This window comes from Anolis sagrei, chromosome 4, assembly GCF_037176765.1.
Source record: "Anolis sagrei isolate rAnoSag1 chromosome 4, rAnoSag1.mat, whole genome shotgun sequence".
NCBI classification, from domain to species: domain Eukaryota; kingdom Metazoa; phylum Chordata; class Lepidosauria; order Squamata; family Dactyloidae; genus Anolis; species Anolis sagrei.
Window position 1 is genome coordinate 194,275,932 of NC_090024.1, and position 19,023 is coordinate 194,294,954.

The 19,023-nt window shown below is 39.5% G+C and overlaps 1 protein-coding gene across 3 annotated transcripts in view; it reads right to left on the reverse strand.

Moving 5' to 3' along the window:
* Positions 1–11,575: 11,575 nt before the first annotated feature.
* BLACAT1 (BLACAT1 overlapping LEMD1 locus) overlaps positions 11,576–19,023 on the reverse strand; it is a 109,973-nt gene continuing 102,525 nt past the window's right edge. For all 3 annotated transcript variants that reach the window (XM_060772913.2, XM_060772914.2, XM_060772916.2), the window contains one exon: positions 11,576–17,026. The gene's annotated coding sequence lies outside the window, so the exon portion shown is untranslated. The remainder of the gene's footprint in view (positions 17,027–19,023) is intronic.

The following is a 19,023-nucleotide window of genomic DNA, read 5'->3' on the forward strand; positions in this document are numbered from 1 at the left end:
GCCTCTTCATGTCCAGCCAGCCAATCGCAAAGAAGGCCACGCCTCTTTTGGGCGGGGCCTACAGGGAAACTAAGACTGCCAAGTTAAAAGGGCCGTTACGGTGGTACCTGCACCTCCCAAGGGGGTGACGTCATCACCATCATCCTGATTGCCGTGCCACATTCCTATTGAATCATGGGAGTTGTAGTTCCACAAGGTGTTTTACCTTCTCTGCCCAACAGTGCTGGAACCCCACTGAACTACAACTCCCATGATGCCTTACCATGTATAGTTAAAGTGGTATCAAACTGCAATAATTCTACAGAGTAGGTGCACTTTTCCTCAGAAGGACAAATATAGCCTTTCCTTGGAAGCAGCCTTCCTAGTTTTAACATGGAGTCATGATAGTTAAAGAGTTAAGGTAGGCTCAGAGCCAACCTTAAAAACTCTGGCATAGGTACTTTTTTTTGGTTGAGTCAGGAGTGACTTGAGAAACTTCAAGTAGTTTCTGGTGTGAGAGAATTGGCCATCTGCAAGGACGTTGCCCAGGGGATGCCTGGATGTTTTGATGTTTTACCATTGTTGTAAGAGGCTTCTCTCATGCCCCTGCATGGGGAGCTGGAGGTGATAAGAGGGAGCTCATCCGCGCTGTCCCCGGATTCAAACCTGCGACCTGTCGGTCTTCAGTCCTGCCCCATTGCACCACTGGGGGCTCCTGGCATAGACACTGAGAACTAGGAAGCCCTGGCCCTTGAGTGCTCCAGGTGGAGGTCAGCTGTGACCAGCAGTGCTGTAGAATTTGAAAAGGCACGAATGGAGAGCAAAAGAGAGAAACGTGCCAAGAGGAAGGCATGTCAAGCCAATCCCGACCAGGACCGCCTTCGACCTGGAAACCAATGCCCTCACTGTGGAAGAAGATGCAGATCAAGAATAGGGCTCCACAGTCACCTACGGACCCACTGCCAGTACATTGACCTTGGAAGAGAATCCTACTCGGACAACGAGACATCGCCTAAGTATAATAGGTAAAATGGTGTCAAACTGCAATAACTCTACAGGGTCGTAGATGCACCCTTCCTCAGAAAGGCAAAAATATTGCTTTTACTTGGTAGCAGCCTTCCTAGTTTCTAATGAAAAGCGTTCTTTTCTTAAGTGACTATGCTGATGTTGTTGAACACCTGAGAGCCCATCATCCCCAGCCAGCATGTTCAATGCTAAGGGATGATGGGAGCTTAACCACATTTCCAACTCATTTCAACTTCTGATTCACATATTTAGTATTTAAATAGGTCATAGGTTGAAGTGAATACAGACAGTCCCAAAGTTACAAACAAGAAGGGTTCTGGGTTGCTGTAAGAAAGGTTCTGTAGGTTTGTTCTTAACTTGAATTTGTATGTAAGTCAGAACAGGTACATTTTTAAATGTAACTATATATATGTCCAGTCTCGATAAAATAGTAAAGAGTAGAGACATCAGACTGGCAACAAAGATCCGCCTAGTCAAAGCCATGGTATTCCCTGTAGTAACCTACGGATGTGAGAGCTGGACCTTAGGGAAGGCTGAGCGAAGGAAGATCGATGCTTTTGAGCTGTGGTGTTGGAGGAAAGTGCTGAGAGTGCCTTGGACTGCGAGAAGATCCAACCAGTCCATCCTCCAGGAAATAAAGCCCGACTGCTCACTGGAGGGAAAGATACTAGAGACAAAGTTGAAGTACTTTGGCCACATCATGAGGAGACAGGAAAGCCTAGAGAAGACAATTATGCTGGGGAAAGTGGAAGGCAAAAGGAAGAGGGGCCGACCAAGGGCAAGATGGATGGATGGCATCCTTGAAGTGACTGGACTGACCTTGAGGGAGCTGGGGGTGGTAACGGCCGACAGGGAGCTCTGGCGTGGGCTGGTCCATGAGGTCACGAAGAGTCGGAGACGACTGAACGAATGAACAACAAACAACAACAACAATATATATATATACACACACACACATACATATACACATACATACACACTAGCCGTCCCCTGCCACACGTTGCTGTGGCCCAGTCTGTGTATATGTGTTGTGTGTGTATATATTTGTGTATGTGTGTATGTGTATGTTTGTGTATATATGTGCATATTTGTGTGTGCTTGCGTATATATATGTGTGTGTGTCTGTATGTATGTGTGCATGTGTATAATGTATATGAATGTATGTGTATATGTATATATGGTTTATTTTGGGAGGTTTTTAAGTCTGTTCTTCTGTTTTGTGTGTTTTTAGGGGTGATGGACACACGTTGGACTATTAGGTGTATTGTGTCAAAATTTCATGTCAATCCATCCAGTGGTTTCTGAGTTACGTTTCTCACACAAACGAACATTACACTTATATATAGAGAGAGAGATATAGATACTAGCTGTGCCCTGCCATGCGTTGCTGTGGCCTATCGTAAGAATTTTTGAAGTAGAGGCAGATATCTGGACTATCTGGATTTTACATGGCAGTGTGGAAGGGGTGAGTTTGGATGCATCTACACTAGATTTAATAAAGGAGGATGAAGCTGGTGAGGGGAGGAGAAAAAGGAAGGAGTTCTGTCTTTAAATCCTCATATTGTGTTAGCTTTTCCAGTTGCTTCTCGTCAATCCTGCTGTCACCTGGGTTTACAACATCAACGATCCATACTCCCCCCCCCCCCCCCCCACGATCGTGAGGTCGAGTATTGTGCTCCAAAACTCTGTCAGTCTGAATTTGGAAATCCCAGAATAGTTTATGTTTTCATTTTCTGTAACCTTTCCAGGCTTGTGATCCCACATGGCACATGGTATTTGTGGCACAAGTTTCAGTCATCGGAGCAATGGTGTTATGCTTCTGCTTGTAATCCATCTGCGAGATCTTCTTGCGGCAGCTGAGTATATAATCCATCGTTTTTTCTGCTTCTTTGCAGAGTCCTTGCTGTATTATTATTATTATTATTATTATTATTATTATTGACATAAAAGCACAATATGTCACAGCAAACAAGATCTATATGCTGGATTTTATATCACAAAATCACAAATCGAACACTTCCCAAGTGTCTAGGACTGTGTGATGTATTTTCAAATGATGCGTGCAGATCCAAGTAAGGTGGCCTTTTGCAGTTGACAGATCGTGACCGCATTTCCATCTACGAACCCACGCGTTCTCTTCGGTCATCTGGAGAGGCCCTGCTCGTGATTCCACCAGCGTTGCAAGCGCGCTTGGTGGGGACGCGGGACAGGGCCTTTTCCGTAGTGGCCTCCCAACTCTGGAACACCCTCCCCAAAGACCTTAAACAGGCCCCTTCATTGGCTGTCTTCAGAAAGAACTTAAAAACCTGGCTTTTCCGATGTGCCTTCCCAGATTAGGAAATCTCCACTACCGAGTCCCACAAGCACTTTACCAGAACCAATGATTGCTGCACACCGCACATCGCACTTGCCCTAGAAACCCTTTATACACCTCCTGTCAAATCAGCACTTTTAATTCTTGTACCCACCTTTTGGCCCGGCCCAGTTTTATTGTGTTTTAATGTATTGTGCCTGTTGCCTATTTTGCTTTATTTTGTTTTTAATTGTTTAATCTGCTGATTGTATTGTTATGTTGTGTTGTTTGAGGCCTTGGCCTGTGTAAGCCGCATCGAATCCTTTGGGAGATGCTAGCAGGGTACAAATAAAGTTTAATAATAATAATAATAATAATCGTGATTTTGTCGATGTTTATTGTTTCCAAATGCCGGCAGAGATCTTCTGGCACTTATTATTTTTATTATTATTATTATTATTATTATTATTATTATTATTATTATTATTATGGCAGTGTAGAAGACGCCTCAGTTAAATAACAAAGTAGATGTGTTCCTGGGTATTACGTCTTAAATTAAAAATTTGATATTAGTGGCTAATATGAAGAAAGGGAACAACAACAAAGATGAGCAACTCCAAAGTGTTTTTCCTCAAGTTGTTTATTCAAAACTAACAGTATGTATATTTCAAGTGAAACAGGTTCAGCAAACTTCGCATAAGTAAACAGAAACATTCTGTAGACTCTTCAAGGCTTTCTGTAGACTCTTCAAGGCTACTTCCAAATTGCAAGCAGAGGTGATCTTTTCTTTCACTTAGCTCCACTTTTCTAATGATTTTCATCTTGACGGTCACACCTATAGATCCTCCCAGTGCTGGTGCCGCTGAAACATCTGATTAAACCACCAGTGGGCCCCAAGAACTAAAATATGGTTTGCGGCCTCACCATTACTGTACCATTGCATCAAGAGCAACTGGTCTCGCAAAACCCTCTTAAAGTGCCAATGCAATGGGGATGTCGGGAGGGGAGAGGCTGACTTCCCACGAAAGCCGCAACTACAAACCTAACTGCGGCTTCCCCTCCTTCTTCCCTCCTCCTGAGCGTTCCATGTGGTGCCTGGAAGTCTTCCTTTTTAGGCCTGGTCCTGGGGTTATTTGGGGTGTCGATTCATAAAATTGCATTGGATAGATCACATCAGCTCTAGGTTATGAAATATGGTTTTCTGTGGGCAAGCAGATGGTGACTACCGGATGGCATATGTTCTGTATCAGAAATTAGAGCTAATGTGGTCTATCCAATGCAGTTTTATGAATCAGCACCTGAAATAACCAAACCAAATCGAAAGTTGACCAAAAAGTGATTGTAACGTTTTTGGTACTAATGTTGAAGAATAGTCCCTGGTCAAAAAAGGTTGGGAACCACTGGATTAGACAAAGGATGAGGAGCAGGAAGCTGTAAGAGTAAAAATACTTTGGAAAAAGATGCAGGAATGTTTGTAGTGGTATAAGGACAGCTTGGATAAATATTACTGATTTCAGTGGGACCCCAGTTCAATCAACAAAACAGTCTTGTACCAACTTGAAGTTTAATTTATTATGGCATGAGATTACATAGACTAGAGTTTAATTTATTCAGGTATACTGTACTCATTCGCAAATATGCACAGACCCGCAGTGTCTGAAATCTTGTACATATGTGTTTAACAGCCCAAAGTTAGGAACATCTTAGCCGATTATAATCAATACACATTTTTTACCACACTTAGCATAACACAGCTGCTTTACAGACCCCATGAGTCAGGATGCATGTATATGTTGAATGAATGGAGTTTGACACCAGTTTAGCTGCCATGACTCAATGTTACAGAATTGTGAGAGTTGTAGTTTTACAAGGTCTTTAGTCTTATCTACTAATCAGTGTTACTACAACTACAACTCACAGGCTTCCATAGCATAGCATTGTGTCAAGGTAGCTAAAGTGGTGGCAAACTCCATTAATTTTACAATGTAGGTGCACCAAAAGTAAGACACAGTGTATAAGTTTGCATAAGAAAAGGATTTTAAAAGGTAAGACATACTTTCTTGGGTGTCTGTATATATTGTATATTCAACAGACATCATTTATTCAAAATAGGGTCCTTTTTGTGTGGGCGCAGGATGAACACAGTTTCCAAAGGACTTGTATTTGAAGTATTGAAGCTAAAATGCTTCCTAATTAATGGGATAGATTTTTAAGTCAATTAAACAGATTGAAATTAATTGTTTGATCTTTCTTATAGAGAATTCCGTTTAATGTTGTGGTGTGACGTTTCCTTTAACTGTTCGCCTAAGGCAGTACTGGAAGCAGTATGGCTCTGAATATTATTTGCAAGGGTATGTAAGTGGAAGGGCACGGTTGCATTTATGTCCAGCCAGCGGGTTGCTTACAGGCAGCTTGTGGATTTCCTCTGATACAATAAGGTTATTGTGTATTCTATATACTCATATATAAGTCTAGAAATTTTTGCCAAATAATCTAAAAAAACTGGATTGATTTATCCATAGTTCAAGCTGAGTATTGTATCTTAAGTTTTATATACTGGAAGTCCCTGAGTTACAAACATCCGATTTACAACTCATAAGAACGGGGTTGAGACCACGGGAAGTGAGAGAAATCCATCCCTAGGAAGGGAAAATCACTCCTGGAAGAGTTTTCATAGAGAAAAGGTGTCTCTACTGAAGCTTTATCACCAATTCTTGTTTCCATAACAAGCCAATTTTTTTCCAAAATCCAGTTCTAACAGGGACAGAAAATGAGGTGAAATCTTCTGAGCAGTGACAAAGACAGCAGAACAAACACCACAGAGGTGTTAACCCTTCCCTATGGTATCCAAAGCCATCTATCTGTCTATCTGGTGTTACGCTTAAAAATGTACCTTCTCCGACTTAAGAACAAACCAACATAACCTATCTTGTTCGTAACTTGGGGACTGCCTGTACATATAAAAGGAACAATCCCCTTCTCTGAGTAGAGTGCTGAAAGGCAAGAGCTTAGTCTGTGCTGGCAAAACCTAAAAAAGGCATCAACCACCTCTACACTTTCTGCTGTGACACTGCTTCTGGCCTTTGGTGGCTGTACCCCAAAGGTGGCATTGGTGTTTTCCAATCTCTTTGGAATGACCCTCAATATATCCATGAGTCATATCGAAATCTTCAATTTTGGCACCCAAACCTACCCTCAACTTATACAGTAGTATATACTGTACTTCTTGTATGTACTTTATGTGACTGAAATTGATACGGCTGGATTTTAATCCACATCTATTGCTGCGTTTTATTGAGGAGTCACTATAAGGGGTTTTATATGCTGTTTTATTTATATTTATTTTATGTAAATTGACACTGCTATATGTGTTTTACTGTACCTATAATTTTACTGTACCTTTACCTGTTGCACTGCTACATACTTTTGTAAGCCGCTCCAAGTCCCTTTTTGGAGATGGTAGCAGAGTATAAATTTATTATTGTTATTGTTATTGTTATTATTATGCTTCTTGTAATATTTTAGGGGCATACCCTGCCATGGATATAAAATCATCTAAACCACTAAATCTATTTAGATAATTAATGAAAGGGGCTAACCTTGGTATTACACTTTGGAGCCAAACTATTTTCTATGAACCAGTGCAGGCTTTGAGATCTGTCGGGGAGGCCCTTTGAGATCTGTTGGGGAGGCCCTTCCCTTGGTCCCACCACCCTCTTAAGTACGGTTGGTGGGGATGAGAGAGAGGGCCTTCTCAGTGGTGGCTTCCTTGCTCTGGAATGCCCTCTTTAGAGAGATTAGGTTAACTCCCATTCTCCAAATCTTTCGATCTATTCTAAAAACATGGTTTTTAAAATGGGACTTTGACTTTGAGTAGACTGAAATGGGTGCATGTGAGAAGTGATTATTCACTCTGGCACTTTAGTTCATTAATTGATGACAGTCAGTTTTATCTGCAGGTACTTCTGTGCTTTGAAAAAATTAACAATTTTATTATTATGTGATGTTATGTTCATTTGTTGTGGTTGTTGCTCTAATTTTATGTTATTGTTTTTATGCTTTTGTATTGTTTATTTTATATGCAGCACTTTGGAGTGCTTTTGTGAGCCACCCTTTGGGGAGATGGTGGCAGGGTATAAATAAAGTTGTTGTTGTTGATGATGATGATGATGATGATGATTATTGTTGATGATGATAATTAATTATATGCCTAAAATGACTTATTCTGCCATCATTCCTTCTAATATTTCCAGCTGAAGTTTCTGTAAATGATTTTTGTGACTTCTCCTTTACACTTTTCTCCGACAGGGAGCTCTGGCATGGGCTGGTCCATGAGGTCACGAAGAGTTGGAAGCAACAACAACAACAATTCTTACACTTCTGTTATTTCCAGGGAAACTTAAACTTAAATCCTGATTTGCATTCTGGTTAATCTTCTGTAGTATGGAATACGGAATGCTATGGAGAACTGGAGTTACAGAACAAATGAGGTTTCCCCTATACAATTTTGCCAGCTGTTCTGTGAAAAGATATAAGAGAAAGTCCTGCAGATGGCACTATCTGATCTTTTTTTTCTTCGCTCCATCCTCAGCTCGTACAGCTCCAGGCAGTGCAGAATGCAAAAATAAAAAGCATGTAATAATATATTTCACATATTTGGAACAAAACTGTCAAAATAGTTATTTTTAAATTGAGGGCATCATGCTGCTGGCTGACTAATTTAACATTAAAACACTTGAAACTCTTGACCAAAGAGTCATTGGTGTTCTAGAAAGAAGAAACATATGAAAATTTCTTTATATGTAAAGTTAGACAAAGAAGAAACAGCCCTACAAATGCTGTCGTAGAAATGCCATTAAAGTCATGAATTCCACATATTTTATTTCAGGGTGATCCCAGTCTTTTCCTATGAAGCTTAGTTCCAATAATACGGCATGTTAAGTCCCATTTCTTAGCTATGTATTTTAACCTACCTCTCACCAAGGAGATTCTTCACTCTGTTTTACTCATTGCAATATGCATGTAAAATTGGTTAGGCTGAGGAATCATGTCACTTCTAAGGTTACCCAGTTAATATCATGGAGATTTCAACCCCATTCCTTTGAGTCCTACTCCTACAGACAGGACTGCTTTTCTTACCTCTAATTGTTTTATAGTGTGGATTGTTAACATGCCTCTCTAGGTTTCAGGATTTCTGTGCAGGGCCATTTCTTTGTCTTAAGGCCTGGCTCTCTTGAGGTTACACTGAACAAATTAGTGTTGGGTTGCTGTGAGTTTTCATAGCCATGTTCCAGAAGCATTCTCTCCTGATGTTTCATCCACATCTATGACAGGCATCCTCAGAGGTTGTGAACAAATTCGTGTTTTTCAGGAAGCATACAAAAAAAAAGACAGTGAAGTGTCTTGCAAATTAAAAATATTATATGACAGCTTTTAAAAACCTGGCTATTATGGGATAAGTTCTGCAGTCATATAAAGAACTTGTTCACCTTTTCTGTCATTTTCTGGGGCTGTCACTTTGCCATTATATTGTTGCATATGAGTTAAATCTCAGCTCTCCTTCTGATAAAAACAGGTCGCCATTAATATATATTAGCAAAATTACCCTCCTTAGGTTGAGATGAACAATAGTGTGGTGTAGTAGTTTAGGTGATGGGCTAGGTCTCAGGGAGAGCAGGGTTCAAATTCCTGATCAGCCATGAAAGCTCAGTAGATGGTCTTGGACCTAGTATATTCTTCAGATAACACAGAGATGTGATCTGCAATGGGTTTCTCTCTCATGCCAACCTGATCAAGCAGAATGATGTTCTTTTCCAGTTTATCTCTGAGGAAGGCAATGTCAAACCTCTGTTGAAAAAACCTTGGCAAGAAAAAATCCACACAGGTTTTACCTTAGATTTGCCATAAGTTGGAAATTATTTGGAGACACTTTTAAGATAGTTAGAGGCTGCATATTACAAAGAATCCTCAGGAGGTACAATGTGTTACTGTGTGCTCTTGCTACACATAATGACAATTTGGAAACTCCCCACTTCCTCATTTACTCCAGCTGGATTACTCACTAACTGGACTGCAGGAAAAAAATTCCCCCCACTTTTGTGCAGCAGCATCCCATCTACAACATTTCACTTTTTTTTCCTGAAAGAAGTGTTGGGAATTATCTGTTTACACAAGAGAGATACATGTACAGAAATATCAAGGTGTACATTGGAGACATCTGAAGAGGTGAAAAAGCTGGTCTGTGGTGACCCCTGCCCAAAGCAAGGCTGATCCACATTGTGTAGTCTTGCATAAGTTTGTTTTGTGGTTGTGAGAGAAATACTGCAATTTTGAAATACAGGAATCTGAACAATGGTCAAAACGAAAGTTAATGCAATTACACACCTCTCCGCTGTGTCTGGATCTTTGAAAAGGCAGAAGGGTCTCAGCTGGACTGTAGAAGATCTCATTTTCAAGTGCCTTCAGGTAGATTTAGGGCCCTTCCACACAGCCCTATATCCCAGAATATCAAGGTAGAAAATCCCACAATATCTGCTTTGAACTGGGTTTTTTGAGTCCACACTCAGATAATGTGGGATTCTCTGCCTTTATATTCTGGGCCCTTTTAACACAGCTGAATAAAATATCATATTACCTGCTTTGAACTAGAATATATGGTAGTGTGGACTCATATAACCCAGTTCAAAACAGATATTGTGGGATTTTCTGACTTGATATTCCAGGGTATATGGCTGTGTGGAAGGGCCTATAGACACATTTCTCTGAAATCCAGGAAAGCTATTGCAATCTTTGTTGAACTACTGGCTAAATAGATCCATGCTCTAAGGGTCCTTCCACATAGCTGAAAAAAATCCCACAATATCTGCTTTGAACTGGGATATATGACAGTGTGGATTCAGATAACACAGTTCAAAGCAGATATTGTGGGTTATTCTGCCTTGATATTCTGAGTTATATGGCTGTGTGGATGGGCCCTAATTCAGTATAAGGTAACTTACAGAAGAAAGAGGGAAATTTCATAGGGGCTGCAGCACCCCCCCCCCCCTTGCAATTCCTGCTATAATAATTAGAAATGAAACTCTTGAATGTCATCTAGTTCAGTATTGTTTCATATTAACCATGGGGTGTTTTAATTGGGGTTTAATTAATTGTTTATTTAAGGTTTTTTTTTTTTTACTCATTAGGCTTTCCCTCAGATGTCTTGATAGGTCAAGTGACAATGAATCAATGCCATAGATAAAAAATCAATATCATCTACGTTAGTGGTTCTCAACTTGTGGATCCCCAGGTGTTTTGGCCTACAACTCCCAGAAATTCCAGCCAGGTTACCAGCTGTTAGGATTTCTGGGAGTTAAAGGTCAAAACATCTGGGGACCTAAGCGCATAGAGTGGCAGCAGCCTTTCAGAACTTTGGACAAGAGTTTCTCACCCCTCCTTGGAGATGCAAAGTGTGTGAATGTCAATATATTTAGATGGCTATTTGTATACATCTGTATACAAATAGCCATATTTAGATGGCTATTTGTATACATCTACTGGGAAACAAATAGGCAATTTCTTTCTGTTTATACCATTTTACACCAGTATACACAAGCGGCTCACCATTAGACAGTACATTCGAGGATACTTCTAATGTATAGTAATCTATACCTTACATAGTTTGTCCCCATGATCGATTTTTGTTGTCAGGATTGTGTAAATTGGACAAAGTTGTGTAAAGGAAGCTCCATTGTTTATATGTTTATGTATATTGTTTATATGCTTTGATGTTCTATACTTTAATGTTATGTTGTTTATTTTATTGTAATTTTGTATTTTTTGGATTGTAATTTGTTGTTCAGGCTTGGCACCATGTAAGCCGCTCCGAGTCCCCGTTGGGGGAGATGGTGGTGGGGTATAAATAAAGATTATTATTATTATTATTATTATTATTATTATTATTACACAGTGAAGTTGTGCAAGTGGGCTGAGCTGCTTGAAACAATGTAAAATAGAAATTTTACAGGATTAAAAAAGTCTCTGTGTTGTTTACATTGGATAAAATAACGAAAAGGAGATTGGACTATTGAGTTTCACTGCCATGACCTTATTTATCTATCCCTCCCAACCACCCTTTTTACATTCTGTTTTGGATCGTAAACAAATGCTATCTTTCTGCTTCTTTCAATTGTTCAATATGTGGTTGTTCAAGTTAGAGGTGTAGCAGAAATTTCAACTCACTGATTTCAATAAGTAAAGCAGCATGGTGGCAGATGCAAGTTTTAGACCATGAAGAGATGGAATAATAAACTCTGTTTATTACTGCAATTAACATTTCCGCTCTCCTTAGCATGCTTTCACAGTTACAGCAGAAAAGTGCTTACTGCAAGTGCATAGATCTGAACAAACAAACATAGGAAGAAACTGAGGTCAAGCAATTTAGCTGGTTCCAAACTTGGCATCAGGCAGAACAGGGAATTAATCAGCCAGGAGACCAATCAATAGGCAAGTATTTCAGTGAAAGATATAGACATGATAGGCATCTATAATTTATAATACAACCTTGTAAACCACCTTGTTACAGCAAAAGTCTTTTGGAGTCCATGTACTTACAACCCAAAGATATCTGTGAAATGCTGAAAGGAAGTCAGCAATGCCATAAGAGTTTTCCTGATTTGATTGTAAGATGTTGTGCTTCACTAGCATTGAAAAACACTGGAATGCACCCAGCAGACTTGCTTATCAGTAATAAAGTCAATGGAGCTCTACTTTACCCAACAAAGGTTTTCCAGCTGTATAGATCTATTGATTCAGTTTCACAAGGTGATCTTCATATTATCCAGCATGACACAGATGAATCTCCCTTTGTATCCATGTCCTTAATAGTACCGCATATAATTCAAGAATATTGTTTAGCACCATTTTTTCCACAAGTGTTTTGCACCCATCACAAGGCTCCTATGATTATATCAGCATATACAGTTTGGGAGCTTTTGTGATAACTGTTCATTCATATATATATATATAGTATTCGATGCAGTGCCAGTTTGTTGAATACAACTCTGAGTTATTTAAAGCATTCAAATAATCAGGAGGGTCATATAAATGAAATTACAGTTGGATACAGTAAGTATATAAATGTCACAAATAGAGGTTTACAGAGGGATACAAAAGTTCTAGAGCCACAGAGGGAAGTACATAGTGAAATCAACCGGAGATTTATAGGATTTGAATATATATGGTATCTGTAACATATATTTCAGTATCTTCAGTCCTACAAAAAAAATAACTTGGTGAAAGAGTTGGCTACCAGATAGAGGAGACAGATTTATTAAAATCCTCACAGTGCAGGATAGTGAACGGATGATTCCTGAATTTTATTTTATTTCATTTCATGTCAGGAGCGACTTGAGAAACTGCAAGTCGCTTCTGGTGTGAGAGAATTGGCTATCTGCAAGGACGCTGCCCAGGCAACAAGGATGGGACATTGCCCATCCTTGTGGGAAGCTTCTCTCATGTCCCCCATGGGAAGCTGGAGCTGACAGAGGGTGCTCATCCACGCTCTCCCCGGATTCGAACCTCCGACTTGTCGGTCTTCAGTCCTGCCGGCACAAGGGTTTAACCCATTGCGCCACCGGGGGCTCCTTTTCCTGAAAGATAATACTGGTTTGAACAATCCTGGGTGGGTGAGTGGGGATCCTAAGTTAGAATTGTCTTTTTCCTTGTAAAGTGCACTTGATTATTGACCATATAAATCTGATTCTTTATCTTACTATATAAAAAGCCTTTCTAATAAAGGCAGGCAGGTTTTCAGAAAACAATGACATTATTATTGGGAAGCTTTCTTTAATTTTACACTTGCATTTTCAATAGCAATTATTTGTTTAAAAACACAGTGGAATATCCTTTTTCAAAAGTAAGCTGTTGCCTTAGGAAACAAGATAGCTCATATATTAAAGAAAGATTGCCATCCTCACCTGGCTCTGAAGATACATTTTTTTATATAAAATAATCAGTACTACAAAGGGCCTGTTCTAAAAATTCTCACAAATATTTATCTCTCTTAAAGGGTATTTCATAGCGTGCAAATAATCTATCTAGCAGATTCCACTGCATGTGTACAAATAATCCTTCTCCCCCTTTTCTTTGATATACAATATTATACAATCAATTTGCATGGCTTATAAAGAACATCCAGTTCACAGGAAGCGGAGTTGACCTGTCTATCCAGTATAGAAAAAGTCATTTATTGATATCATGCAAAATAGATAGAAATAGCTGGTTTCTATGGCTACTGAGGCTGGAAGACTCCCGAGGAAGATTTCTATTTATGCTCCTATATAATAGAATCTGGAGAGCAAAAAGGGGATAAAGAAATAAGCACAGACTGCATCAGATAGATTGTGCCCTGTTGTTTGCCAGCTTTCTAATGAAAGTATGGCTTCTGTTTCTTATTTACAGAAGTTGGAGATCCAGATTAAACCAACCATGTATGGCGCTGCAAAGCAAGTGCTTTCTGCATGATAAGAACATTAATATTACAAGCTAAAAATAGGCACAACATCTATTTTCATTTGCCATTATGTCCAGGGGGTTTCCCATTAAGTCAAGCCGGAAGCCTAAGATATATTTCAGAAATGCAGTTTGAGCAAAGAAAACATGCTATATGGAAGATTCACATTCTCCAAAATGGGTTCAAGAATTTTCTCAGCAGTCAGATCTGCACATATCTTCTGCACCATGGGAAGCAGCTATGTAAGTAAAATCAGCTTCCTTGCTCCCAGCTGCCAAGATGTGTCCTCATATGACCCGACTGCTCATTTCTCATTAATTATGATTGCATTGGCTCTAAAAGTTGTCAAAATGTCATAGCGGAAAATAACAAACAGCTACCACAGATCCAAACAGGTAATGTTTTAATATCATGCTGGATCCCCATTGATTATCACAGGGGAAGAAACTGGCTATCCTTTCTACTGAGTTTTTGAGGGATATACAATTTAAATCTAGATAATTTATTTTGCAGAGTATCAAAATCTGTGCCAATTTACCTTTTGCCTATTGCCCTAACAATCTCTCTTTTTTACTTTCCTTGTCAACATCAATGCTTCCATGTTTTTTCAGCTTCAAAATGCCACATATCTTACCATTTTTGATAACTGGAATGCAGTTTTATATCTAGAAAACTGCCAAAGTTTCTATTGGAGCACCCCCCAAGAATTCTTGCTGGATGGATCCACCTCCAGCCTAATATGTGACTACAGATGTCTCTGAAAATAGATGCCTCTATATAGGGAATCTCCATATCCTGGTCCTGAGTTATGTGAATCACTAAAAACATATCTTATGAGAATGTACTTTTGTCTTTTAATATAAGAGCTTTGAATATTAGTAAAGGTCCATTGGAGTTACAATAGCAATGAGTATGAACCATTATAGTTAGGTCCTGATGGTAGCACAGTGCTTGGAAAGAGGATTAATTCCATCCCACCTTTTTAGATAGATAGATAGATAGATAGATAGATAGATAGATAGATAGACAGACAGACAGATAGACAGACAAACACAAAGCCTCCAGGCCAGGCATGGGCAAACTTCAGCCCTCCAGGTGTTTTGGACATTAACTCCCACAATTCCTAACAGCCTTCAATTGTGGGAGTTGAAGTGCACAACACTCGGAGGGCCGAAGATTCCCCATGGCTGCTTTAGCCCTACAATCACCCTTTCCTGATTGTTGATTCCATACATGGTTACTTCTTTCTAGCCATGCATAGAATCACATAGCCTCCAAAATCTATTAAATGAAAACTCAAACAGATGGCAAAAGTTATTAAGAACATACAAAGTAGAAGAGTCTGTGTGAGTTTTCTTTTGCCTATGTTTACTGGGAAGGGCAAAATGCTACTGCCCTCTTCTCCCCTACCCCTTGTTGAGTTAAATGTGTAGAAATTATGTTTGCTCTCTCTGTTTGCAACTATTGATGTAAGCTGAGCACAAACAGGGAAGATCGAAGGAAGGAAGAGAAACTGGGATGTTTTAAAAGCAACTGACAAAATGGTCTGACAGGGATTAACTGGAAGGAGAGTAATCCTCATAGGGTATAGTAAAGGTTTTCCCCTGATATTAAGTTCAGTTGTGTCCGACTCTGGGGGTTGGTGCTCATCTCCATTTCTAAGCTGAAGAGCCAGCTTTGTCCGTAGATATCTCCAAGGTCATGTGGCCAGCATGAGTGCATGGAACACTGTTACCTTCCTGCCAGAGCGGTACCTATTGATCTACTCACATTTGCATGTTTTCGAACTGCTAAATTGGCAGAAGTTGGGGCTAACAGCAGGAGCGCACACCACTCCCCGGATTCGAACCTACAACCTTTCAGTGAGCAAGTTCAGCAGCTCAGCGGTTTAACCCACTGCGCGCTCCCTCATAGGGTATAGTCGGACATAAATAGCTAGCTGTGAAAACAGTACACCAAAGCTTATGCTTACTGGCAGCAGCTTTTGAATAGCACCCTAAATACTTAAAATATAAAATTATCTGCAAAGCTGCCAGTGCTATGGAAGAGTTTTCTTATAACTTTGTAGCAAGGTTTGAGCTTTCATGTAGCTAGCTAGAGCCCAGGTATCTCAAAAGCCTTTTGGTTTGACTGAGGCCCGCGTCAGTATTTCTGAGCACATACAGTGTGAGGTTTGTAGATATGTTTATAGATATTAAACAGAATCTAGCTGAATCACTAATATTCTATATACACAACTTTGTGGTAGCCTTTAGTGACCCAGAGATCTAACTGTGCAAAATGAATGCAGGTACATTCAATAAACAGCATGTAAGTGTTGTTCTCATAAATCAGAGATATAAAATCAATACAGCACACAATGCCGCATACCTAAAGGAGCACAGAATTGTGATTTGTAACTGCCTGGAAGCAAAATGACTATTTGTTACAGTGGCAATTCCTGCAACATTTGACTCATGCAATATTTTCTATGGATAAAAAAATAACAAAAGCATGACTGTAGTAGATGCTTGATTATTAGAGTGTGCAACTTGAGCAGCTTGAATGATGGGGAAGTCCTTAGTCAAAAACCTAAAATTAGGATAGCTTCATAAATATAGTAATCACCCAAGCATTGCCCTTTGTGAGTTAAAGCATATGTCAAATGGCTAGAGGCAACCAAGGTGGAAAATAAGCAAATAGAGCTTTTTATTTCTTCCCTTCAGTCTGCTGGTAATGTTTTTCCCCAAAGAACCAGAAAAAATATTTTGATGATGGTCTAGCTTACTCTATCCAAAAATCTATATCTACTCACCCCATAGAATAAAGTGCTTCTCATGATATCATCCTTATTGCAAAAATATATACCTGTCACTATGTTTTTATATTGAATAATACTGGAATGCAGCTATTGTATGATTCACAGCAAATGTAATACTCACACAATTGTTTTTAAATGTGAAAACCAGTGTCATCAGAATTGCTGGGTTTTTACTATTCCTTATTTCACCGTTTTAGAATTTCTTCACTAATAGTGCAAATGGCTATATCAGGATATGTTTCTTCACACAAGTTGGTCTTTTTTTTTTACAGTTTAATCTTGCACAGGACAATGCTACACAAGGAGATGGTGTGATTTTCCTTGCCTTGCTTCTCATTCTTTGTCCATGTCCTTTACCATTCCAGCTTGCAATGTAAATATGGTTTTTTAAAAAATCTGAAACTAGTACAGTGGCGGTTTTCTTGGAAAACGGAGTCTGTAAAAAGATAAAAAAAGAACAAAATTTCAGAGAAAGATTTTTTACACATTTTAAACTTTTAACTCTACTATTTTCATGTAAATTAAACAGATAGAGACATTGAAATAATGTATTGCTATCTTGGACGCTAGTCTGAGACAAGGTTTCAGTGTTAAAACTTTTCACCTACTAGTGACTGACTCCTCCTACGCTTAGACATTTCACTGATGCACTGATTACTCTGATTTGTATTGATAGCACTATGAACCTGTACCCCTAAAAGACCCACCTCTATCAATATACTATATAGAATTAATATGTTTAATATTTGAAAAAGTAATAACTCTTTTAACGAACACTTCTAAAACGTATGTTTTTTTATGGTTTATTATGGGAATATGACTGAGGACAAGGTAAATGTCACCACTTAATTAGGAGCTCCTAGCATATTCTTCAAGTACATATAAACCACATCTCCTTCTGTGAACCAGTGCGGGTTCTGAGATCTGAAAATGGCTGGGAATGCCCTTCTCTCAGTCCCGCCATTGTCTCAAATATGGTTGGTGAAGACAAGAGAGAGGGCCTTCTCAGTGGTGGCTCCCTGGCCCTAGAATGCCCTCCCTTTTGATCTAGCCTAAAAACATGGCTTTTTAAATGGGCCTTTGACCTTGAATAGACTGAAATGGGTGTATGTGAAGATTGATTACTCCCTCTGGCACTTTAGTTCATTAATTGATGACAGCCAGTGTTATCCGTAGGTTCTACTGCGTTTTATAGTTTTAACAATTTTATTATTATGTGATGTTATGTGCACTCGTTGTGATTGCTGCTATAATTTTATGTGTTACTGTTTTAATGTTTATGTATTGTTGCAATGTGTAAATAAAGTTTATTATTTATTATAATAAGCTGTGACAATGGGCATAAAGGATTTTTATATCATGTTTGGAGGCTCCCGGAACCCCCTAGAGATGAAGCAACCCCCCCCCCCCCATGATCAAAAATTTCAATTATGTGACATGAGGTGCATTTCCACTATATTTTGCACATACACATACACACACACACACACACAACCAGCGTAGGCCCTAGAGAGGCCTTTTTTGAAACCCAGAACAAAGTGAAGATGCCCCACACCTCTAGAAGTTTTGGGAATTCCTTGTTTGTTTCTGGTGGAAACAGGTGTCCCCCCCCCCCCTCCCAGATCTGACAGACTTGCCCAGCTCTGATCTAAGGTGAAGGGAAGTCAGGTGATGGGTGCCCATTAGTTAGTATTCCTCAGTTTGTACAAGGCAGCATTTACAACACTGATCTAAAAAGATTGGGGGAAATTGCTAATAACAGTATGTTTATGTATCCACCAGTTATATAGAGATGTAGAGACTCCAACACATTTCAGTAGTTAAAATATGGTAGAAGAAAACTCTTGAGTTTTTTCTTGTGGAGCCTTGCAATCATCAATCAATTTATCTATAAGTACATTGCTCGCCTCTCCCTGTGAATCTAGATGAGGATGAACAACTAAGAAAACATATCACATAACAAAAGTTAGAGTATTTTAAAACTTATCACAAATACTTTAACAGCCACAATTTAAAAATAATCTGGATAGGCCTGATAGAAGAGACTGGCCTTTACTGCTGATTTTAACTCAGACAACATCTCAAACTGACAAATCTCTTCCAGCAGTCATTCCACAGTCTGGAGATGGCCAAAGAAGCTGTCCTCGAGGCAACTGTCAGGACCTCTCTACACTTACCTTGGTGTTGCTCTGTTTTGCTGGCATTTGCTACCAAAATGGCAGGTGTGCAAGGCACCTTGTGGCGCCCTTGCATCCTCCCTCCTTCCCCATCATAAGTGAGGGGCAGTATAAGCAGGTATGTAGCTGGGGGGGGGGGGTTGAGGGGCTTCAGCCCTCCCCCCCCCCCGAAATTCTCATGGTGGTTCGTGAAAAGGCCTTACTGGTGCATTATTTAAACTGTTATGTTTATTCATATCATGATCTGATCACCATA